Source organism: Aythya fuligula, chromosome 2 (assembly GCF_009819795.1).
Source record: "Aythya fuligula isolate bAytFul2 chromosome 2, bAytFul2.pri, whole genome shotgun sequence".
NCBI classification, from domain to species: domain Eukaryota; kingdom Metazoa; phylum Chordata; class Aves; order Anseriformes; family Anatidae; genus Aythya; species Aythya fuligula.
Window position 1 is genome coordinate 75979287 of NC_045560.1, and position 26834 is coordinate 76006120.

Consider the following 26834-nt stretch of genomic DNA (forward strand, 5'->3'; position numbering starts at 1 on the left):
AGGAGCACAATCCGGCATTTACTCTTGTTAAACTTCATATTGCTGGTGATTGCCCAGCTCTCTAATTTGTCTAGATCTCTCTGCATGGCTGTACCACTCTCAATGGACTCAACAACTCAATCCAATTTGGTATCATTTGTGAACTTGCTCAGAAAACCTTCAAGTCCTACATCCAAATCATTTATGAAAACATTAAAGAAATCTGACCCTAAAATGGAGTCCTGGGGAACCCCACTAGTAACAGGTCACCATTTCAATGTAACCCCATTCACAAGAACCCTTTGGGCCCTACCCTTCAGCCAATTGTTTATCTGCCTTATTACGCTTATATTTAACTGTCTTCTGGTCAGTTTATCCAGAAGGATACTGCGAGAGACAGCATTGAAAGCTTTATTGAAATACAGAATGATTGTATCAACTGGATTCCTTTGCTCAACTAGATGGGTGATCTCGTCATGAAAGGAAATTAAGATTTTTATACATGACGTTCCCCTTGTGAACCCATGTTGGCTGTTACCAATGTCTGCCTTGTACTTCAGGTGTTTTTCAATAACTCCCAGAATAATCTTCTCTATATGTTCTCCTCAGAAGAAATCTCAGGGACATAATGGAAGTTGGGAAAAGAAATAGTTTGTTCCTTATTTGGTGCCTATATAAGCATCCACATGTTAATATGCATCTATGCACTCTTTGTCATCAGTAGAGTCATTAGAATCTATAACATCAATACAATCAGTGGAACTTAGATGTCTATAAAACTGAGCTGTTGTGACCAGCTGGACAGACCTATCACCTAGTTCAGTGTGAAATCTCTCTCTTTAAGTTTCCTTTGATTGTGCTGTTCTTTAAAACAAGACCAAGGAGAAAGGCAGAGTTAGACCTATTCTTGTCAGAAATGTAGTAAGTATAAAGAGGAAGGTGTGAGATTCATCAGAAGGTATGGGAATCGCAGCAAAAAAACAGTTTGTAAAAGCAATTGTGAATTAACTTCTATGCAAAGAATTACACAGTCATATAATACACAGTCATATAATACACAGGCAGTGAGGTTGTCCTAAAATGGAAGCCATAATAATTACCTTAAGGAGAAAAACAGGGCAGAGAATAGAAGTAATCAAACAGGCAGGTAGAAAATAATTGCTGTTAAGAAATTATTTGAGACAGGAAGTGTGGTACACCTGCTTTAATACAAATGCTAGAAGCTTAAAAGCAAAGGTAGGAAAAGTGTTTTGCCTTAAATGAAGGCAATGCTGAAATCAGAAACCTGATGGAAGGAAAATGTTAATAATGGAAAAGTATAAAATCAGAATCACAGAATTTCTAGGTTGGAAGAGACCTCAAGATCATCGAGTCCAACCTCTGACCTAACACTAACAGTCCCCACTAAACCATATCCCTAAGCTCTACATCTAAACGTCTTTTAAAGACTTCCAGGGATGGTGACTCTACCACTTCCCTGGGCAGCCCGTTCCAATGTCTAACAATCCTTTCAGTAAAGAAGTTCTTCCTAACATCCAACCTAAAACTCCCCTGGCTCAACTTAAGCCCATTCCCCCTCGTCCTGTCACCAGGCACGTGGGAGAACAGGCAAACCCCCACCTCTCTACAACCTCCTTTAAGGTATCTGTAGAGAGCAATAAGGTCGCCCCTGAGCCTCCTCTTCTCCAGGCTGAACAAGCCCAGCTCCCTCAGCCGCTCCTCGTAGGACTTGTTCTCCAGGCCCCTCACCAGCTTCGTCGCCCTTCTCTGGACTCACTCAAGCACCTCGATGTCCTTCTTGTAGCGAGGGGCCCAAAACTGAACACAGTACTCGAGGTGCGGCCTCACCAGAGCTGAGTACAGGGGGACAATCACCTCCCTAGCCTTGCTGGTCACACTGCTTCTTATTGAAGCCAGGATGCCATTGGCCTTCTTGGCCACCTGAGCACACTGCTGGCTCATATTCAGCCGACTATCCACCATCACTCCCAGGTCCTTGTCTGAATGGCAGCTCTCCAACCACTCATCTCCCAGCCTGTAGCTCTGCTTGGGGTTATTGTGCCCCAGGTGCAGGACCCAACACTTGGCCTTGTTAAGCTTCATGCAGTTGACCTCAGTCCATCGGTGCAGCCTATCCAGATCCTCCTGCAGAGTCTTCCTACCCTCAAGCAGATCGACACACGCACCTAGCTTGGTGTCATCTGCAAACTTACTGACGGTGCACTCAATGCCTTCATCCAGATCATCAATGAAGATATTAAAGAGGACCGGCCCCAGCACCGAGCCCTGGGGAACGCCAGTAGTGACTGGCCTCCAACTGGACTTGACTCCATTCACCACTGGCTTGCGCCAGTCCAAGCCAAGAGCAGCCAGTTTCTTGAGGAGAATGCTGTGGGAAATGGTGTCAAAAGCCTTGCTGAAGTCAAGGTAGACCACATCCACAGCCTTTCCCTCATCCACCCAGCACGTCACTTTGTCATAGAAGGGGATCAAGTTCGTCAAGCAGGACCTGCCTTTCATAAACCCATGCTGACTGGGCCTGATCGCCTGCTTGCCTTGCAAGTGCGACGTGATGACTGTCAAGAGGATCTGCTCCATGAACTTCCCTGGCACTGAGGTCAAACTGACAGGCCTATAGTTCCCCGGGTCTGCCCTCCGGCCCTTGTTGTAGATGGGTGTCACGTTTGCTAGCCGCCAGTCAACTGGGACCTCCCCCAGTAGCCAGGACTGCTGATAAATGATGGACAGTGGCTTAGCCAGCTCCTCTGCCAGTTCTCTCAGTACCCTTGGGTGGATCCCATCCGGCCCCATCAACTTGTGCACATCCAAGTGCCATAGGAGGTCACCAACCAGTTCTTCGTGGATAGTGAGGGTCACATCCTGCTCCCCATCCCCTTCCACCAGCTCAGGGTACTGGGTATCCAGAGAACAACCGGTATTGCCGCTAAAGACTGAGGCAAAGAAGGCATTAAGCACCTCCGCCTTTTCCTCATCTCTTGTAACTAAGTTTCCCCCCGCATCCAGTAAAGGATGGAGATTCTCCTTAGTCCTCCTTTTTGTGTTGATGTATTTATAGAAACGTTTTTTGTTCTCTTTAACGGCAGTAGCCAGATTGAGCTCCAGATGAGCTTTGGCCTTCCTAATTTTGCCCCTGCACAGCCTCGCAATATCCTTATAGTCCTCCCTAGTGGCCTGCCCACTTTTCCAAAGATCATAAATCCTCTTTTTTCTCCTAAGCTCAAGCCACAATTCTCTGTTGAGCCAGGCTGGTCTTCTTCCCCGCCAGCTCGTCTTTGGGCACGTGGGGACAGACCGTTCCTGCGCCATTAAGATTTCCCTCTTGAAGAGCGCCCAGCCTTCCTGGACTCCTCTGCCCTTCAGAACCGCCTCCCAAGGGACTCTACCAACCAGTGTCCTCAGCAGCTCAAAGTCAGCCCTCCGGAAGTCCAATACAGCGGTTTTACTGGTCCCCTTCCTGGCCTCACCAAGAATAGTGAACTCCACCATTTCGTGGTCATTCTGCCCAAGACAGCTCCCGACAATCACATCCTCCACCAGTCCTTCTCTGTTTGTGAAGAGAAGGTCTAGCGGGGCGCCACCTCTGGTAGGCTCACTAACCAGCTGCATCAGGAAGCTATCTTCCACGCTCTCCAGAAACCTCCTAGACTGCTTTCTCTGGGCTGTGTTGTGCTTCCAGGATATGTCAGGGAAGTTGAAGTCCCCCACGAGACCAAGTGCCAACGATTTCGCAACTTCTGTCAGCTGCCTGTAGAACTCCTCATCTGTCTCGTCATCCTGCTTTGGCGGTCTATAAGAGACCCCGACCAGGACACTAGCCTTGTTGTCTCTGCCGATCCTAACCCCAAGGGACTCGACCTTGTCATTCCCAGCTTCGAGTTCTACAACATTGAAAGACTCCCTAATATAGAGAGCCACACCACCACCCCTTCTGTGCTGCCTGTCCCTTCTGAAGAGCTTATTGCCAGGCATAGCAGCACTCCATTCATGAAATTGGTCCCACCACATCTCCGTGATGGCAACCAAGTCGTAGCCTGCCTGCTGCACGATGGCTTCCAGCTCCTCCTGTTTGTTACCCATGCTGCGTGCATTGGTGTAGATGCACTTCAGCTGGGCCATTACATTATCCCCCGCTACAGGCTACAAAATATATAGGAAATGTAGCATAAATCATGCTTTTGGTGAAATAGTATACATTTAGGAGTTCTTAGTATTAAGCTAATTTAATAAAATTACCAAAATTACCACTTCAAGTACTGGAGTCATCATAAAATGTATTCCTAGGGCTAAATAAGAAGGGTGTAGCAGTCTATCTCTATTGCCATCCAAACAACTAGAGAGATAAGTACTGCAGGCCTAAAGGTCAGAGTGGCTAAGAAATAAATAGGTGACCTCAGTTACTCTGTAGACAAATGCCAAGTCACAACATGAAATGCAGGTGATATTTTTAGATGGTACCAGTAATTTTTAACAGAATTGCAAGCCCACAGGAAGAAAAGCAACCTTTTATTTGGCTCAGTAATGTGCAGGATCTCATTCAGTCTCACTGTGGAAGAACCATATGTATCAGCAACCATAAGGTACTTTCATTCAGTATCCTACATGAATATCAACAGCAAAAAAAAATAAAATTCATTGCTAAACTTTAATAAGGAGAACTAGATGAAAATGAACAAGCTTGTTAAAAATCTAAAGGGAATTACATACTTGCAAGCAATGAGGAAACTACTGAAGGCCATACTGGTAACACAGTGCCAGTTCATACCACCTATTAAGAAATGATTGAGAAAGTGTGAAAGGAAGTCAGCACGGCTAGACAGCAAAGGAAAAGTTTGGTAGTAGTAGGAAGCATCTTCCAATAAGACAAGTTGTATGTGAACAAAGAAAAGGACAGTGAAATCTAATAGGTTAGAATAGTTAGGCTGAAAAATATTTTTTGTGAAAAGCTAAGTAGTACTAACTTCCTGAGAAATGAGGAAGAAGAAGCCTTCTAGAATCTGTAAATATGTGGATAGCCCATATAAAAGATGTTCCTGGATATGACGATGACGCTGCATAAAAGGTGAGAGAATCTGAAAATGAAGTAAAAGTTAAAAATAAGCAGAATTAACACTATGCAGCCACTAAGACTGGGAGACATGCACCTGGCAAGCGCAACAGGCTTTCTGTGAATTTCAGGACAAAACAGGTGAATTGATAATAGCTGTGTAAAACTTCTTCCATAGAAAGAAGTAGACACTTATTTCCATACACTGCATTCTCTTAGGAAGAAGTTCCACAGATCTGTTACCTACTGTATGTGAAACAAAACAAACAAGGAAGTCAACAGCAACAACAAAAAACACCACCAGGAAAAAAAAGAAAAAAGAAAAAAGAAAAAAGCAAACAAAAAATCCCTTCTCCCTCTCCTCCCCCTTCACCCCCCCAATAAAAGGGGCAGGTAAGAGAAAAAAATAAAATAAAATAAAATAAAATAAAAAAATAAAAGGGGCAGCAAGAGAAAAAAGAAAAAGAAAAAACAACAATAACAACAACCTTCCACCCCAACAGAGTCCCACTTATTTTTTGCTTCGTTTAAAAGCTAGTAACCTTGTTGGAATGAAATATCTATCCCACCACTATAAAATATGTCCAGCTATAAAGGACATTATATGTCCTTTTGAAGCTATATGTCCTTTTGAAGTTCCTATGAAACCACCTCCCAAACAAACATGTTTTATATTTTTTTTAGCTTTTATTTGTTTAGATAGTTAATTCAAGAAAAGCACTGAGTAATGCACTGGTTGTGAGGTGTGCAACCTATTTAAAACAAACAGTCTATTAAAATAGACTCAGATTCAGATGTACATTTATAATAAAAAATATAATAGTATCATTATTATAATTGTATAATTTCTACAATTATAATAAAAATGGGAATTAATAGGAATTAAAAAAAAAAGTTTGTGAGAAATGTAGTTTCTTTTCAAAGGATGATAAAGTCTTTGATGTACAAATACTGTAGTACTTTAATCTTGTTTCTTTTTTTTTTTTTTAATTAGACATTCACATTTTTTGAGAGTTACATATTGCTGCATGACAGTCTTTTAAAGAATCTAGCCTGATTTAGGCAACATCCTAAGTCCTGCTTGTAGGTGGTATAAATGAGATTGTTTTCCTGTAAGTGTAGTACTTGTGTTCAGTGAGATGTACCAAACAAGAAAAAAAGGTCACATAACTAGAGTTTATTCAATGTTTTCTTTGACATTAACTTTCATGCATGATAAAGAATCATAGAAATGAAGTTATAATTTTGGAAACATTTGTAAGATACATGCATGTGTGGTTATACATTAATGATTTGTACAGTATGTTTGCTTATACACAGAACACATTAATTGAAAAGGGTTGGTACACAGAGCTGTGCTATACTGATACTTGGAATACAAAATAAACACTATTTCTTAGGATATATCTGCAGAAAAAAATGTGTTTGATATTGTACTTCCATTTCTAATGACAGAATGTATGTTTATAGATAAATGTTTTGTAGGAACTCTTTGTTTACATATAAGTTGCAGCAGTTTTGTGTTTATAATATAAAATAAAAATTTTATAAAAATGCTCAAAGGTATGTAAAAGGCAAGTAATATCATTATCTGATAGTACTTTAATGTTTCCTCCATGTCCCAAATCTTTATTTCCTGATAACACAATTATCTGATACCTGATGTCTTATGCTTAGATGCCTTTGAACTGAGACATCTATTAAACTCAGATTTTGGATCTGATACTCTGTCTCTCCTGAATTTATTACATATTTGGCCTTGAAAGTTACTAAATATGAAGACATCAAGTTTTTGTCTCATTTTGTTTTCTGCTGCAAGGGGAGGATATGGCTCATAAGATGTCTTCTGCAGATATAAAGGGAATATCCAGTCAAGGTATGTCAAAAAAATGTAATTATTATGTCAAGTGCTTTATCAAAAAAATATATATATATTCTGAAAATGTACTAATGGGATGGGTTCTTACCAACATTTTTGTTCCAGTTTCATCAGAAATACTAACTCAGATAATTGCCCACATTATATTTACTGAACTGCTACATATTTGTGGGGGTTGGTTTTCTTCCAACTTGCTCAAATTACTTTTGACTTTATAGGTTTGAATTTAGTTCTCCTCAGAACTAGAAATGGTCAGGGAAGAAATATGGTTTTCACTGTCTTTTTTTTTTTTTTTCCTAGAACTTTGTGGCATATGAAAAAATTTTGAAGATTTCTGTTATTCTTGAAATATTAGTCAGCAACAGTTTTCTTACAATATTCATTGGTTTTAGCACTTTAGTTCTGTCTATCTCCAGACCAGCTCTTTGACAGATGTTGGAATCTATATATGTCAGTTCAGGAACAACAAAGGGAATCATTTTGGGACTTGTTTCTGGGTTTGAAAGAAAGATCCCTTGAAATTAAGAACAACATTTTGATTGATTAAGTTGGAGGAGTCGAAGTAGTCACACTCCTTTTTTTTTTATTTTCTTTTTTCCTTTTTCAAAACAAACAACAAACAATCAAACAAAAAAAATGTCCTATTAAAAACCAAGGACTTACATATGTTAGATGAAAAGCAAAGACTGCTTCAGATAAATGTAACCCTTATAGTACAGTAAAACAACTAGAAAATATCATCTTTTTTTTTTTTTTTTTTTTTTTTTTTTTTTCAGCTATATCTCAAGATCAGGAAGAGAGAGAAAAGTGAACAAAAAATATTTTCTAAAGCTTCAAAATCAGGGTGGGTGCTTGGTTTGTCATGCATAATGTCTTCTGCTAAATAAACAGTCAGTTGTATTAGTTTTAGCTTTCACATCTTTATTTTACAGTAAATCTGTAGTTTCAGAGAGGAAAAGAGACTTTCCCAATCAGAAAACAAATATGTACTATGGGATTTCTCTTTGCAAATCTGTCTCTCTTCAGTCTTTAGTATCCTTTATGTCTTTAGTATATACAGGGGTTTCTCATTGCAGGATATGGCTAATCCTACAAGATGTACAGGAGGGTTATTGCTCAACTGAAAGACATCTTCAGAAGTATCATAGATACATTATATACAGATTTCATTTTTCCCAGTTTTGGTTTGATTTCAGTGAAGTAATGTATAAGTTCAAAGTTGCATTGGTCTACATTTGCTACTTCTTGATTCTTTTCAGACGTATTATTAATATAACTTATTTTATTAATTATTTTCTTTTTAATTGCTATACAATAAATTATTTTCTTTAACTTTTCCTTTCACCTCAGTGGATTGGAAGTATCTTGTTTAGGTAAATCTACATGACATATACCAATAATGACAATTACAAAAAGAAATAATGAGATACAAATAATGTGTATTGAGAAAAATTATAGGCAGTAGAGATTCAGTTATCAGCTCAGCTTAAACTTTATAAATTGCTTTCCAAGTAAAATATAACCTGTTCTTTTTAGCAGTAATGACCTGAGAAAGAAGTAATGAAAATATGGCTGAGAGGTCATAGCTTGACACATCAAATATGTTCAGTATTTGAATACATCTTTGAGAAACGCCTGTTGATAGGTGTGCAGGTTAGGTGTACAGACAGATAGGTGTGTAGAAGAAGGAGAATAAGGAGTAGGATAATAGTAATAATAAATAATAATAATGAGGAAGAGGAGAAAGAGGTGGGAAAGGAAGGAAAATGTTTTAGTGTTTTATATTTTGTCTTTTTCTCTCAATACCCAAACCTAGTTTAATTAGCAATAAATTAATTTTCCCCATGTATAATCAGTTTTGCCTATGACAGCAAGAGCAACTGGTAAGTGCTGTCCCTGTCTTTACCTTGACCCATGTGTTTCTCTATTGTATGTTCTCCCCCATCCTGCTGACGTGGGAGCATGAGAGGGGCTGGGTGGGCATCTGCCAGCCAGTAAAGGTCAAAAACCATATGTGTTGTTTTTCTATGGACCAGAGAAACCACAAAGCTTTTTCCTATGTATTTCCACATATGGGATCCTTTCTCTCTTCAACATAGCAGGGGATGTATATTTTTATACCAGTACAAATTTGCTTGGAGAAGAACACTTCAGTATTTAGTTCCTGAGAAAGTCAGCTGAACATAAATACCACATATTCTAGACTTCATTTGACAAAAACTTATTGGATAATAACAACTAAAGTTAAAGTCAGCTATATTCATTTAAGGTGATGATTTGTTTTGTTTTATTGAAAAATATCTGCTATATTTATTTCCATCATAGGCAAAATATTCAGAGAAAAAAATCTGTCTGCATTTCCATCCAGATAATTTCTAACATAAATTTTTCAAGCTGTTTTATCTAGCTGAAGCTGAAATCAAGATTCTAAGTATTATTGTAGGTTCAATATTGTGGGTAGAGTTAAAGTAGAATAGCCTAATCAGAAACAGTAGTCATAATAGAGGTGTATTATAACTCAATTAACAGTTTAAGGTGTTATTTGTATAGTTTTTGCTATGGGACTTAGAGGTGTACTGACGCATGTTGTTTAAGCACTTGGAGGCTTTCAGAAGTGTAACTCCTAGGCTACGTACACAGCATTACAATAAGAGGCTTTCAGTAGATGTTTTAAAATAATTTTGAATTATTTGATATTAATGAAGATGAGAGAATCCCAACACAGAATCACCCAAAATAAACTGTAATACTAGAGATGCTTTTCCGCTCCTCCCTCCCTCCAAACTGCCCACCATGCTCCCTTGTAATATTGTAAAGAAAGATAGTTATTCTTCATATACTAAGAAATCCATCCCAGGGTGCCCTGAGCTGGAGGACCGGGACGGTGGGGATGACAAACTCCCAACTGACCCTGAACGTGAGCGGGATTTGCTACTCCACCTGGATCCCTACAAGTCCATGGGTCCGGATGGGATTCATCCCCGGGTGCTGAAAGAGCTGGCGGACGTCATCGCGGAACCTCTCTCAATTATTTTTCAACAATCCTGGGAATTTGGAGAGGTCCCAGTAGACTGGAAGCTGGCAAATGTTGTGCCAATTTTCAAGAAGGGTCAGAAAGAAGACCCTAGCAATTACAGGCCTGTCAGTCTCATGTCAGTGCCTGGTAAAATCATGGAGAAGATGGTTCTCGAACTTATTGAGGCGCACCTGGGGGACAAAGCAGTCATTGGTCCCAGCCAGCATGGGTTTGTGAATGGTAGGTCCTGCCTAACTAACCTGATTTCCTTTTATGATAAGATCACCCGTATGGTGGACCAAGGGAAACCAGCTGATGTGATTTTTTTGGACTTCAGCAAGGCTTTTGTCACGGTTTCCCATAGGATCCTACTGGACAAAATGTCCACCATACAGCTAAATAAAAACATCATACGATGGGTGAGCAATTGGCTAACGGGCAGGGCCCAAAGGGTTATGGTAAATGGGGCTGCGTCAGGCTGGCGGGCGGTCACCAGTGGGGTCTCTCAAGGCTCCATTTTAGGGCCGGTACTTTTCAATATTTTTATAAACGATCTGGATGTAGGAATAGAAGGTATTTTGAGCAAGTTTGCTGATGACACCAAACTTGGAGGAGTTGTGGACTTGAATGAGGGTGGAAAGGCCTTGCAGAGGGATCTGGATAGGTTGGAGAGCTGGGCGATCACCAACCGCATGAAGTTCAATAAGAGCAAGTGCCGGGTCCTGCACCTGGGACGGGGAAACCCTGGCTGCATGTACAGACTGGGCGATGAGACGCTGGAGAGCAGCGTAGAAGAGAGGGATCTGGGGGTCGTGGTAGACAGCAAGTTGAATATGAGCCAGCAGTGTGTCCTGGCAGCCAGGATGGCCAACCGTGTCCTGGGGTGCATCAAGCACGGCATCGCTAGTAGGTCAAGGGAGGTGGTTGTCCCGCTCTACTCTGCGCTGGTGCGGCCTCACCTCAAGTACTGTGTGCAGTTCTGGGTACCACAGTATAAAAAGGACATGAAACTGTTGGAGAGTGTCCAGAGAAGGGCGACGAAGCTGGTGAGGGGCCTGGAGAACAAGTCCTACGAGGAGCGGCTGAGGGAGCTGGGCTTGTTCAGCCTGGAGAAGAGGAGGCTCAGGGGAGACCTCATCACAGTCTACAACTTCCTTGTAAGGGGGTGTTGAGAGGCAGGAGACCTTTTCTCCATTAACACCAGTGACAGAACCCGCGGGAACGGGGTTAAGCTGAGGCAGGGGAAATTTAGGCTTGACATCAGGAGGGGGTTCTTCACAGAGAGGGTGGTTGCACACTGGAACAGGCTCCCCAGGGCAGTGGTCACTGCACCGAGCCTGTCTGAATTTAAGAAGAGATTGGACTGTGCACTGAGTCACATGGTCTGAACTTTTGGGTAGACCTGTGCGGTGTCAAGAGTTGGACTTGATGATCCTTAAGGGTCCCTTCCAACTCAGGATATTCTATGATTCTATAAATACCATTCTGAAGTGGAAGATAAATTCTGTATGTTAATTTAACAAAGTGTCAGTCTAGAATGAAGACATAACCCCACCACCTCACCTGTGGAGTTCACGGCTATGCTTGTCAGAGTCTTCTTACCTTTTTCTGCAGTAGTTTGCTTCGGTGATCTCAGAGATGCATCTTCTGTCTTCCTCCATTGAAACAAGATACTATTCTGGTGATTAGCTGGGAGTCCTATGTGTTGCAACTAATGGCAGACACATTTTGAAGTATAAGAAAACATAGTCAGAAACTCTAACTCAGAATACAACAAAGGAACTTATCTGTACTTGTGTAAGAACAATTAAATACGATGACTATAAACTTAGTCTTCAGGACCTTAGATGAAGTTTCTTCAGGAGGAATTAACAGACACTTGATCACTGAAATATCTGTTATTTACATCTCCTGTCCTTTTGTATATGTACCAAAAATAGAACCGCTGAGGCCCTGATTTGGGAAAATTTCCACATAAACTGAAGTTCTCTTGACTGTAATGCAAGATATCCAGTTTGATTATCAAACAGAGCCAAATGCAAATTCTGATGAGATTTAACAGGCTCTTGACTGCTTTTGTAAATAGAGGTAAAATTTTCAGCAAGAAAAATACTGCTTGCTAAGACACGTTAGAGACCTGTTGTAGTCTTACTGCTATTTTAAAGATGAAAATGTTTGTTCTAGTAGTCCCTAGAATAGAATAAATCAGTACATCATAGAGAAGGGCACATATGAATATTAGTAATGAAAATGAATTGGTTGTGTAATTGGCAATACTTATCAAACTATAGATAAATTCAGGTAGTTTATGTATGCATCTATTCATGTCAGTTGTCATCTATTCCATGACTGGAAAATTCACCCCAAAGAAAGACATAAATACAGGGATTCAGTGCTCTCCACTCTGAAACACTAGGACATTAATGCTCCTCTCACTGTCCCCTTGCAACAATCTTTAAAGATTTGGGGCTCAAAAACCCCTCATTCTTACAATAAATAAATAAATATTGAAGGCTATGCAGCAAGAAAAGGCAAGGGTCTATGACAGATCATCTATCATCAGTGACTGAGTGAACCCTAAGGTGAAAGGAAACATATCTTACCGTAGCACTAACAAACTGTAAAAGTGAAAGGACACTGTCTCCTCATGGTAGTTGCTGATGCAATAGTGTGCTCTGAATGTTGCAAATGAATTTAGATGAAACCTTTAAAGACTGCTAGTTAACCATAAACCATGATTGCAATTCAGTGGTTAGGAACCAATTAAGTGTATTGCACTTGAGGCAAAGAATGAAAGAGTAAGTTACTATCAAATTTTAATGCATAAAACAACCTCACAGTTCAGCACACTAGCTTTCCAATCTTAAAGAAAAACATACCAAAGACAATTAAAACATTCTGAATGCACCCAGGTGTAAATACACTTGAATGCAATTACTGAAGAAAATTATTTTATATCAGTAGAAGTATGAACATTCACTTAATCTCAGCTGTGCAATCAACCTTTAGGGCTGCTTAATGCTAATAGAGTTTATAGTCAAATGCCTTTCTCAAATAATTAAAAAAAAAAAAAAAAAAAAAGAAAAAGAAAAAAAAAAGTGGTCAAGGTCTGATCCTGATAACTTCAAAGTGTGCAAACATTTGGGCACTGACTTCTGCTTATAGGACCTTGCCTCCTTGGTCTTTACCAATTACTGTTAGGAATACTTACTAGAGTACAAGATGGACCCTGTCTATCAGATCCTGCCCTGAGACACTCAGGGGAGTCACCTCTTCTTCTAGCCCTAGGGAGCTCCCAGTCCCAGAAGATCTTTATGGCCGCATGGGCAGGCATGTACTTTTAACTCCCCTGTGGACCCACATTCTGCATTGCAAGTTCTGAGCATTAAAATTCTGCTAAAACAGTTTCTCCTCCCATGGGTTTGACTTCTGTCTTTTCATCAGTCAATGCGCATTAATTTGGATAGGACTTAATTTCTTAGCATTTGAATTTTTGTTTATTTATTTGTTTGTTTGTTTTTAATTTTATTCTTGTTTTGGCTTTCTCATCTTCCTTTCTGATAAATAAAATGATTTAAAATAAGAACCATAGCTGACGACTTAGTTACTTGAGATTCTTCATCTTCTCTCTTTTCCCTCTTTTTTTCTGCAGTGTCCATATGAAACCCTGCAATTCAACTTCCTAGCACTGTCTCCAACCTGAAAATCAATTTTGCTGCTTAGATTCTTCTGCTAGAAAGAAATGAAATTGGAATCAAATTCAGGGATACCAGTTGTGATCCTGAAACTTCTTCTTAAGGAACACAGAAGTGTTTATTAGTGTAAAATAGGATTTTGTTTGAAGATTTGTCCAAGTTACTTCTGTAATGATGTACAGTTTGTGGTTGCATTTTTTTTTTTTTAATCAAGTCAAGTAGGCAGGACAGAAGGTTGGCTTGACTGAACAGAGATCTAGAGTTTACGTGGAAAAAGAAAGTGCATGGCCATTGGAAGCAAGGTCAGGCAACATAGGAGGACTACAAGGATGCTGTTCACCTTTATATCAAGAAAATGTATGCAACCAAAGCTCAATTACAGTTAAAACTAGACAGAATTGTGGGGAATGATAAGTGGTTTTTGTTTGTTTGTTTGTTTGTTCATTTTTTAAATATGCATTAACAGAAAAAGGAAGACCAGAGAAAACATTGGTCCATTACTTGAAGCCACCTCACAAGCAAGGATACAGACAAAGCAAAGACATTCAATGCCTTCTTTTCCTGTGTCTCAGACACTGCCGATGAGCTCTGACACCCAAGGTACCCTGAGCTGGAGGGTTGTGACTGTAGTAATGATAAACTCCCAGCCAACCCTGAACTTGTGTGGGATTTGCTGCTCCACCTGGATGTATATAAGTTAATGGAGCTCAATGGGATTCATCCCAGGGCACGCAAAAACTAGAAGATGTCATTGTGAGACCTCTCAATAATTTTTCAACCGTCTTTTGAATGTGGAGAGGTCCAAACTGTCTGGAAGCTGGCAAATATTATTCCGGTTTTAAAGAAGGACAAATAAGACCCTGCTAATTACACTCTTGTCAGTTTCACTTCTGTGCCTGGTAAAAATATGCAGAAAATTATTCTGCGAGTTATTGAAAAACACCTGAAGAGCAATGCAGTCATTATTCAGTATCTTTCTGGATAAAATGTCAAGCATACAGCTAGATAAAAACATAACGCAATGTGTGAACATTTGGCTTGTGGGTTGGGCTTAAAGGGTTACAGTAAATGGGGTTGCATCAGGCTGTCAGCCAGTCACAACTGGGATTCCCCAGGACTCCATTTTAGGGTCAGCTCCCATTAATGTTTTTGTAAGTGACTTGGATGCAGGACTTGAAGGTATACTAAATAAGTTCATGGATGACACTAATTTGGGAGGAGCTATTGACTCCCTTAAGGGTAGAGAGGCCTTGCAGAGAGATCTTGACAAATTAGAGAGATGGGCTATCACCATCAATATGAATTTTAATAAGAGCAAGTATCAGATTCTGCACCTGAGCAAGGGCAACCCTGGCTATACGTACAGACTGGGGGACAAGAGGCTGGAGATTAGCCCCACAGAAAGGGAACTGGGGGTTTTGGTCAACAGCAAGGTGAACATGAGCCAGCAGTGTGCCCTGGAAGCCAGCAAGGCCAACCATATCCTGGAATGCATCAAGTACGGCATTGCTAGTCATTTTAGGGAAATGATTGTCCCGCTTTACTCTGTGCTGGTGAGGCATCATCCTGAGAACTGCATGCAGTTTTGGGCACCACAGTATAAAAAGGACATAGAACTATTAGAGAGTATCCAAAGGAGGACTATGAAGATCATGAAGGGTCTGGAGGGCAAGATATATGAGGAATGGCTGAGGTCTCTTGGTTTGTTCAGACCAGGGAAGAGGAAACTGAACGGAGGCCTCCTGGCAGCCTGCAGCTTCTTCATAAGGGGAGCAGAGGGGCAGGCACTGAGCTCTTCTCTCTGGTGACTAGTGATGGGACTTCAAAGAATAGTGTGAAGCTGTGTCAGGGATGGTTCAGGCTGGATATTAGGAAAAGTTTATTCACTGACAGGGTGGTTGGGCACTTGGAACAGGTTTCCCAGGAAAGTAGTCATTGCATTGAGGCTGACAGAGTTCAAGAAGCATTTGGACAATGCTCTCAGACACATAGTCTAATTTTGTGGGTGGTCCCATTGGACTTAATGGAGTTGGACTCCCAGGATTAGACTTGATGATTCTTTTTGGTCCCTTCCAACTCAGGATAGTCTATGATTCTATACCAGGATGTATGTTTCATCTTACCCTTGTGCTTATCCTTTCAATTTTATTATTTTAGTCTGACATTACACTAATAACATCTTCAATGTAGCCTTAAAAATGATCTTTACAAAGTCTTTTGATAGCATATGCAATTTACAATATTTCTACATAAAGTTTCCTGGTGTGTACTCACGCTGCTATGCTACTGCTTTGAACCTTTATCTAAAATTGTTGCTTGTATGCATTGGATTTTGTTGTCTAATATACCCTCACAGTACTATATAGATACTTCAAATCCCTAAATAAATCAGTGTACTTCCCATTTTCCCCTTCATTAGTGCTACTTCAGGATTATTTCCTCTTATTAACACCATAAGATTTATCACCCTAGTAAAGAGGAAGGTCTACAATCCAATACACCTGGGATTATTCTGTTTTGTTTTTCCCTTTCTCTAATATATATTGAACAAAATAACTGTTTAGCATTTCTTAAACATCTGTGAATTTCCTTGTAACTGGATAGTTTCATCTTGTCCTTTGAGTTTTTTAAAGTGTTCTCACACTTGATAGATAGGAGCTAAAATCATGATTTAAATCTTGAAAACTATGCCTTCATTATTGTGATGGCTTTACTCAGGTGGGCAGCAGAGCTCCACCACAACCACTCTCCCACTCCCCCTCTCCTCAAAGAGGAAGGGGAAGAAAATACAACACAGAGAACTCGAGGTTTGAGATGAGAAAGATTTAATTGAAGGGAAAGGGAATGGGGAGAAAAAGAAACCACAGAAACAGTGAAACCACAGAAACAGAAAAGTCCGCGCGGAAGCACAGAGAGAAGGGAAAAAAATATTCTCTACTTCCCATCAACGAGAGATGTTTGGCCACATCCTGGGAAGCAGGGCCTCAAAATGTGTAGTGGTTGTTCAGGAGGAACAGCCACCTCCCCCATTAGAGCCCCCCTTTTTATTGCTGAGTGTGACATCAGGTGTTATGGAATATCCCTTTGTTTGGTTTAGGTCAGCTGCCCTGGCGATGTCCCCTCCCCATCACTTGCCCACCCCCAGCCTGCTGGCTCTTGGGGTCTTGGAAGGAGTCCTGATGCTGTGCCAGCACTATGCAGCAATAGACACAACACTGGAGTGATATCAGTGCTGTTCCAGCTACGAGTGCAGAGCACAGCACTGTGTGGGCTGCTGCAGGGAAAAGGTGACCCCAGCTCAGGCAGACACAACACAATTGTTAAAACCAAGCATTCACATACAAAGAGTCTTTTTGAGTATTTACTTCTTAAATTTCAAGTTTCTCTTGATATCAAGTAGAACTGAAAATATGATTTTCTACCCCATTGCTAATAAATATCGAGATTTTCATCTAATAACACGACTCTAGGAGTTATGGGTCCGTTAAAGAAAGAAAAAAGCATTAACTATTGTGGAGGATGAAACCAAGGGAACATGCAATAGTGATTTTTTCAAACATTATATGAGATGTTTTGTGAACATGTAATTTAGACATAAATAGGTACAAAGCATCTGCTAATGACTTTTCAAATTTGAGGCATGCTGGAGGCATTTCAAAGAATATTCAAGCACAGCTTGAGAGAACAGACAGTACAAAGGGAAGGCTGCACATAGATCTGGTTCTCTATATTTTGTATAAAGCATCAATAGGAGCTTTAACATTTCTCTGCAGAAAACCTGTGATGTATAGAAAAGAATAAGGGAGAATAGGAGACTTTCCTGCATAAACTATCACTAAGTGATTGTGGAAATTTAACATTTAAACAGCCCATTTCTTTAAACAATAATAGAACTATTTTCTAGGACAGTAATTGTGGATTATTTGTATTGTGCCTATATAATTAAAGACATGTGCCCATGCCTGTATGTATATATGTATATGTATACATACATATGTATACATATATATATATGTATGTATATATATATGTATATATATATATGTATATGTATATGTATAAAATGAAAGCAGAGATATTGTGTGAAAGACAAATGTGTCAAAATGAATTTGTTCAACTACACCTGTACTTTTTTCATATGCTTAACATTAACTATGCTAATGAGTTATTCCTTCATTTCAATAATTCAGACATTATCAGCTGTGAAGTGTTTGGTAAATGTTAATTCTATACAGGACACACATTTTTTATTTTCTTAAATCCATTGTTGATTAATACTTTTCTGAAAGAAGAAATGTTGGAGTATGATGCTCTTTAAACTTACAGAATCACTGTTTAGTCCCTCACTGAGTGAAAAAACTAGCAAAAAGAAATCTGCAAAAGAAAGATACATTTAAATACCACCTAACTAGATACGTGGAAACAAAGTGAGATGTGAGATGTGAGAATGTGTCCATTCCATTCACATTTACATAAATTCCTTCTGTTTCATACTTCTCACTGCTATACTGAGTTTTGTTTAGATGTTTTGAGTTATGAGGTTTAAGTCAATTTTTCTTCTTTCTCCTAAATTTCCAAGATTTGTTCATATTTTCAATTATGTATTTTTTTTTTTCAGTTAGCAAAATTTTAGCAAATCAAATACTCATTCTTATATAGAAAGATTTGAGTGAAAATTTGAATCATTTTATAATTTTAACAGTTTATGACAATATAATCTCAGTTTGAGTCGATATTATTGTTTCTACTATGTTATGATTGTACTTGGTTGTGAAGTAGAAGTTCTGCTCACTGCAGCTTGATAACTGAAAATGAACGGTGTGGAACTGAAATGCAATCAGGCAGGAAAGATTAATTACAAAAACTTACTCACTCAAATAGTTCTCAAAAATCTTGAGACCTTTATTGCTTCTGTGATATGAATACTAAGTAACAGTGATCGCCACATTGCAACTTTATATCATTATATTTTGTGAAATACCAAGTAAGACCTCTGTTAAGCATCTTTTTTTTTTTCTGTGAATTTGAGAATTTGATCTGAATACTTTTGCCTTTTTTATTTTTATTTTTTATATATAAGAAAAATAACAGAAATTAATGGAAAATATAAAGGATCTCTACAGAGTGAGTTGACACATGAAAGACTGATTCCAGATGTATATTCCATATACGCATATATATGCATATGCATACATATACTCACACACACATAAATCTGATATATATATATATTTATTATTGTTATATATTTCTTAAAATAATAGTGATACTTTGTAATTCCTTACTGTTTCTTGAATGAATTACTGTTATATCACTACAAACCTATATAATTCTTGAACAGAGATATGGCTTTAATATTCATTATAGAAACATCAATATTTATGTTCTCCAGGACATAAAAGTGAATGGATGTTCACTGGTTTTATATGAATACACAGGAAGACTCTGAGGCCCTTGGAAAGCTGCATATTCTACATAAATGCTTTATAAACCCTTAAAAAGGACCAAATATAACTGCATGAAAATGAGATATACTTACTTAGTATACCACTAACATCTATAGAACTGTTCAAATCCTCTGTAGAGAGTAAACAGGTTGTACTTCACTTCAATGTATATGTGCTAAATTAGTCTCATGTGGACAATTACTTTTGAAGAATATTATACCATAGTGGGAAAAAATCTTTCACCTTCAGGTTTACATCTTTCTGTAAGGCTTCTTAATGATGTTTCTGTCTTATTCTGATCTATGCTACTTTTTCCATGGTTCTGTAAACTTAATGTCAGACTGCAGTAGTTATTGTGTGTTCCCACTGTGTTCATCAGAACATATAATCAAGGCTGGCAAGTTTAACTGTGAAGTATGAAAACCCTGTCTCTGGTGGCATGGAGTATTGCCTGACTAGCAGAAATGTATTTTGTCAACATCAGTGATTTTTTTCTCCCTTTTCATACACAGATTGAGACACTCATTAATCATGATCAGTAAATCATTCATCTATGTTAGTTTTTATACAGAAGATCACTACAATTTTGTTTCTCCTATTCTTACTGTTTATTCTCTGTTGACTGCACAAAACTGAACATCATGCTAGCTAAGTTTTGACCATTGGAGGTGAAATATAAATTATTTCAGCTAATCTGCCATTCAGTGTTTCCAATGGGTAAGTGAAACAAGGAGCCTTTATTATTATTATTATTATTATTATTATTATTATTATTATTATTATTATTATTATTATTATTATTATTATTATTATTTTAATAACAGATAATGTCATGTATTTGATTAGATATATGACAAAAATTGCTCTAGGAGTTTCCATTTTATCTGTATACACTACAGAGATTCATACACTTCTTTATCACTCTTTTCCTCCCTGCTTTATGTTTGAGGCGTGGGTGAAAGGAGTATGATTTCTTAGCTTCTATGTATTATAGAAACTAATACCAATTTTCTGATGTGAGACAAATCACATAGAATTAAGTGAATCTTGGAAGCATATTGCACATCAACTGCAGAAAAAATTATTGCTCACCCTTCAGTGCAATGATCACTTTTTGTTTTGACGTTGCTTTCAACTAGAGAAAACTTATGACAGACATCCAAAGTCATATTCAGCCAAAAATCTTTTCAAAGTTATACAGAAATTATTGTTGATGTAAACAAAGGTTGAGTATAAACTGAGTGATGATAAGTCTAAGGACAAAGTAACATAAATTGTTGCTGTAACTGAGAACCATGTACTCTGTTGGAGTTTACACCAATTAACTCACTAGCAGCAGTGGATACCAGTGCCAGTAAACCCTACCCACATCTCATTCAGTATCATGGCACAGGAGATAAGATCAGGAAGGATCAATAAAGATGTTGCTCTCCAGTAAAATAAATAAATAAATAGAGAAGAAAATAAGAAATCTTCTCAGTCCTGTAATAAGCAGTAGTATAATGGCAATATCTGAAGAATTATTTTTGCCCATCATGTGAAGCAATAAAAAACAAAAGTGTGAGATAATAATTTGGTATAATTTGGATTTTAGCAGGTTTATTTTATTTTATTTTATTTTATTTTATTTTATTTTATTTTATTTTTATTTTTTTTTAGCAGTTGCAATTAAACTGTAATACATAAAATCATAGGCTACTCTGATTTGGAAGGTACCCACAAGGGTCATTGAGTCCAACTCCTGGGAGTCCAACTTCATCTAATCCAACGGGACCACCCAAAAATCAGACCATATTCTGAGAGAATTGTCCAGATGCTTCTTGAACTCTGTCAGGCTCGGTGCCGTGACCACTGCCCTGTGGAGCCTGTCCCAGTGCTTGACCACCCTCTCACTGAATAACCTTTTCCTAACACCCAGCCTGACCCTCCCCTGTCCCAGCTCCATGCCATTCCCTCGGGTTCTGTCACTGTCCCCAGAGAGCAGAGCTCAGTGCCTGCCCTTCCGCTCCCCTCGTGAGGAAGCTTCAGGCCACCAGGAGGCCTTCGTTCAGTTTCCTCTTCCCTGGTCTGAACAAACCAAGAGACCTCCTCATATGTCTTGCCCTCCAGACACTTCACCATCTTCAGAGTTCTACTCTGAACACTCTCTAATAGTTTTATCTCCTTTCTATACCTGCCAGTCAACCTACATCTAAAGTAAGCTTTTCTAAAGCAATGGTTTAGATACTTATACAGAACGATTTATATCAGAAATATTCAAGTAGAAACTAGTAAATATATATGTAGGAAGAGAGAATGAATGAGATATCCATTTTCTCTTTTTCTGCATGGGCTCTAATACTTTATTTTCAAAGTTTTCAGATAGGATTTTGCTAAATATTTCCTACTATAAATTCTTTGGAATAGTATAGACATTTAGAGTGACCAGATGTATAAGGGTGCAAATATTTTAACATCTTAAAGGGACAGGTAAAGTAGACAGCTTAAAATGATTTGAGAACGCATGGAAAGGATGATAAAGAAGAAATGATTAACACTAAATAAGATTGTTGCCTAGATATAAGTCTATCCAATCTACTATATGTTTCAAGATTATAAAAATTTTAAGAGGTGAAAATTTTACTTCATGGCTAAAAACAATGATTTCTTTTTGAATTTCCTTGTTGCTGGAAGTATCTGATTTTATGTCCTGCAACATTTTCATTACTTCTCCCCTCTCTCTACTTTCCTCTATCCCAGATGTTATGAAAAATAAATAAAGTACATAAAGAAAGATTTTAAACCAGTATAACTCCTATTTATCAAAAGTCAAGTTAAATAGGCAATTGTCAAGCAGAGGAGATTTGTTCTTAGCTAAGTAATTTAATACTCATTTAATTGGTAGGTTGGGGAAAAATGGAAAATCATTACTAATAAAGTTTTCAGATGACTTATAATTGTTGCAGTGGCACAAAACAACAAAAATTCAACAACAATAAAATCAAAGGGTTGCTATAGGAAAAAAAGTAACTTTTGTAATAATTACACTGAAATAATCTGTATAGTTGGAAGTAATGATGCTGAAGAGTAATGATTGATACTAGATGAATAACAACTTGAACTTAGTCTTCCAACAATTCATTTTGTCTGAGATAAAAATATTTCTTTGTTATCTAAGCAGGGGATCAACAGATCCTATATATACTGTTAAGATAGGATGGTTTCTCATGCAAGGAGTGCATTAAGTTTTAAAAACAGTACTTTACATTTAGAAAGATGAAAGTAGCAAAGAAGATGTAAGATTGATGAAATGAAATTACTATCAATAAAAAAATGAATCACATTCTAGTTTACTAAAGAGAAAGTTTTGTTGGACTTTATCATAATTTACAACTACACAAATCTGAAAGTGATTTCTGATGATGGAGAGCTCTTAACTGCAGCCAAGTGCAGTTAAGATGAAGCCCTGAAAGAATGTACATATCTAACAACAATTAAGATTTGAAGCAACTTGTCAGAAGAAAGGAATATATGTTCATATTATCATGAAAGATTTTGACCATCAGCAGTCTTTTTTGAAGTGGAAATTCCATCACAATAAAAATGTATGGGATCCTCATGGAGAAATTCTCTCTCTTGTGTAAGCAAGTCTTGTAAGCACAACCTTATGGGTCTATCATCTAAAGAAACATCTTTAATTTTCCTACGACATCTATCTTTAAGCAGCTAGGTTTTTAAGTGCAGCATGTTTAGTTTATTGTTCTAATATTCCCACTGTTGTATCTGGGAAGCTTCTGTGACTTTGCTACTTCTATTTCCCTTAAGCAGAGGTCAGCAAAAACAGCTGTAAGCTCAGATACACTCAATCTGTAGCAGGACCAAGAGTGTGTAAACGGAGGTGTATGTGATTTTATCAAAGGGATTTAAATATTCATTCCTTCCTTTGCCCTCTCTGTCTGTTAAAGACTGTCTGTTTTGTTTGCTTCAATATATTGTTTACTTTAAAAAACTGTGACTTGTGAGTTTAAAAACAATTTTTATTTTTATTATTATTTTTAATAAGAATATTTAAAAGCATTTATGGTTTTGTTACAAATGTTTTATAACTTTTTGTTGTTACTTGTTTGTTTAGTTTTTATCCTTTTTATAGGAAAAAGATGCTGTCAGATCTACCTCAAAAATCAGGTTGATTTGTGATCCTGGGACCCTGGAATTGCTGAGTGTTAACGCAACAACATATGCAATGAAGGCTGGTTGTTGTATGGTTTGTTATTCAGGAAATAGCCTATCTTTTCTGAGGGGCAAAGCAAATCACAGAATTACAGAATTTCTAGGTTGGAAGAGACCTCAAGATCATCAAGTCCAACCTCTGACCTAACACTAACAAGTCCTCCACTAAACCATATCCCTAAGCTCTACATCTAGATGTCTTTTAAAGACTTCCAGGGATGGTGACTCCACCACTTCCCTGGGAAGCCCATTCCAATGTCTAACAATCCTTTCAGTAAAGAACTTCTTCCTAACATCCAACCTAAAACTCCCCTGGTGCAACTTTAGCTCATTCCCCCTCGTCCTGTCACCAGGCACTTGGGAGAACAGACCAACACCCACCTTGCTACAGCATCCTTTAAGGTATCTGTAGAGAACAATGAGGTCGCCCCTGAGCCTCCTCTTCTCCAGGCTGAACAAGCCCAGCTCCCTCAGCCGCTCCTTGTAGGACTTGTTCTCCAGACCCCTCACCAGCTTCGTCGCCCTTCTCTGGACTCGCTCGAGCACCTCGATGTCCTTCTTGTAGCGAGGGGCCCAAAACTGAACACAGTACTCGAGGTGCGGCCTCACCAGAGCTGAGTACAGGGGGACAATCACTTCCCTAGCCATGCTGGCCACACTGCTTCTTATTGAAGCCAGGATGCCATTGGCCTTCTTGGCCACCTGAGCACACTGCTGGCTCATATTCAGCTGACTACCCACCAATACTCCCAGGTCCTTCTCTGCCAGGCAGCTTTCCAACCATTCATCTCCCAGCCTGTAGCTCTGCTTGGGGTTATTGCACCTCAGGTGCAGGACCCAGCACTTGGCCTTGTTGAACTTCATGCAGTTGACCTCAGCCCATCGGTCCACTTTTTTGTCCACCAATACCAAGTCCTTATACACAGTGCTGCTCTCTATCTACTCATTACATTGGCTATCCAGCCAGTTTCTAACCCAACGAAGCGTGCGCCAGTCCAAACCAAGAGCAGCCAGTTTCTTGAGGAGAATGCTGTGGGAAATGGTGTCAAAAGCCTTGCTGAAGTCAAGGTAGACCACATCCACAGCCTTTCCCTCATCCACCCAGCGCATCACTTTGTCATAGAAGGAGATCAGGTTCGTCAAGCAGGACCTGCCTTTCATAAACCCATGCTGACTGGGCCTGATCGCCTGCTTGCCTTGCAAGTGCGACGTGATGACTGTCAAGAGGATCTGCTCCATGAACTTCCCTGGCACTGAGGTCAAACTGACAGGCCTATAGTTCCCCGGGTCTTGCACTCCGGCCCTTGTTGTAGATGGGCGTCACGTTTGCTAGCTGCCAGTCAACTGGGACCTCCCCCAATAGCCAGGACTGCTGATAAATGATGGTAAGCGGCTTGGCCAGTTCCTCTGCCAGTTCTCTCAGTACTCTCGGGTGGATCCCATCCGGCCCCATTGACTTGCGCACATCCAAGTGCCATAGGAGGTCACCAACCATTTCTTCATGGATAGTGAGGGTCACATCCTGCTCCCCATCCCCTTCCACCAGCTCAGGGTACTGGGTATCCAGAGAACAACCGGTATTGCCGCTAAAGACTGCGGCAAAGAAGGCATTAAACACCTCCGTCTTTTCCTCATCTCTTGTAACAAGGTTTCCCCCCTCATCCAGTAAAGAATGGAGATTCTCCTTAGTCTTCTGTTTTGCATTGATGTATTTGTAAAAAGATTTTTTGTTGTCTTTAACGGCAGTAGCCAGATTGAGCTCCAGATGAGCTTTGGCCTTTCTAATTTGGTCTATGCACAGCCTTGTAACATCCTTATAGTCCTCCTCAGTGGCCCGCCCTTTTTTCCAAAGATTATAAACCCTCTTTTTTCTCCTAAGCTCAAGCTGCAACTCTCTGTTGAGCCAGGCTGGTCTTCTTCCATGCCGGCTCATCTTTTTGCATGTGGGGATGGACCACTCCTGCGCCATTAAGATTTCCTTCTTGAAGAGCACCCAGCCTTCCTGGACTCCTCTACCCTTCAGAACTGCCTCCCAAGGGACTCTACCAACCAGTGTCCTCAGCAGCTCAAAGTCAGCCCTCCGGAAGTCCGATACAATGGTTTTACTGGTCCCCTTCCTGGCCTCACCAAGAATAGTGAACTCCACCATTTTGTGGTCACTCTGCCCAAGACAGCTTCCGATCCCACGAGTCCTTCTCTGTTTGTGAGGAATCAATCGGTCTTTTAGAGGATCAGAAATAACATGTTTTATGGCTACAATTGAGGAAATAGTTCCTTCTGTTTTTGCTGCTGCAGGCAAGCTTTGAAGTGAAAGTACAGATTTGCCTTCCAGTTAAGTGTCTATATGGAGGAGGAGCCATCACCATCTGCATATGTTTTAAAAAAGCAGTGGGATTCAGTTATATTTTCATCTCTCTTCAATAGGGGAATAGGGATAATTAAAAGGAGTTTCCTTTTAATTTAACAATCTTATTTCCAGTTAGGCTTTTAATGTGATGATTAATTAAAGGATAATGCTACAATTAAATGATTTCTAATGGCTGCATATAGCAGAGGCCTTGAATGAATCGCAGACATAAGTGAGAAGATTATGTTGTGCTCAGGATAAGAGATGAATCTGCTTTTACACTGAGAAAGAGAAAATCAGCATGGAGATGAAAGCTCAGCAAGAAGTACAGACAATCATGTTATTCCCCTTCTTGGGTTGTGCATGACACACACATACTCACTTTTCCCATTTGGGTTACTGATATGTATAGAATGAAAATGTGTCATTTACTCAACTATTGACTTAAAAACTAAGTAGCTTGGCAATGTTTGAGGGGGATGGTGTACAATAAAAAGTATAGCTGCAAGAGCAAGGCCCCAGTGCAGCTTATTAACAGAGCTGCATCCTCAGTAGGCTTGCAAAGATTTAGCGAGAATGAGTGAAGCCTTGTTGTTGAATGAGCATCCACTGTAATGAATTCAGAAAGACTATGCTTAGCACAGCCTCCAGTGTGGCTCATGTTGATTGAATTGTAAATTGAGCTGGTGTAAAACTGCAATACCTACATGCAGTGGCATATTATGTATGTTTTTGTTTGTTTGTTTTTCAATGTGATCTGAAAAAATACCAGAGAAATGTTCATATATATTAGTATTATCTAAGACTTTATTTATTAATACAAAAGTTTGCCAGAATCTCAAATTGGTATAGTTTCTTTTTAAATATCTTTAAAATAAAATAAAATAAAATAATAAAATAAAATAAAATAAAATAAAATAAAATAAAATAAAATAAAATAAAATAAAATAAAATAAAATAAAATAAATCAATACCAGGTATTTAAATATTTTATAGATCTTTTAATTACAGTAGTTTTGAAAATCACAAGGTGTTTTACAAAAGTCTCCAGTGAGTCACCTGAATAAGCAAATTCTGGATTTGATCCCAGGTATGCAAATGTATTTAGACTTAAACTCTCACTGACTTTAAAGTAGGAATCTAAAATTGGAAGGAGATGGGTCTGCTTCTTCTTGTGCATGGGTGAATTTGGCTGAT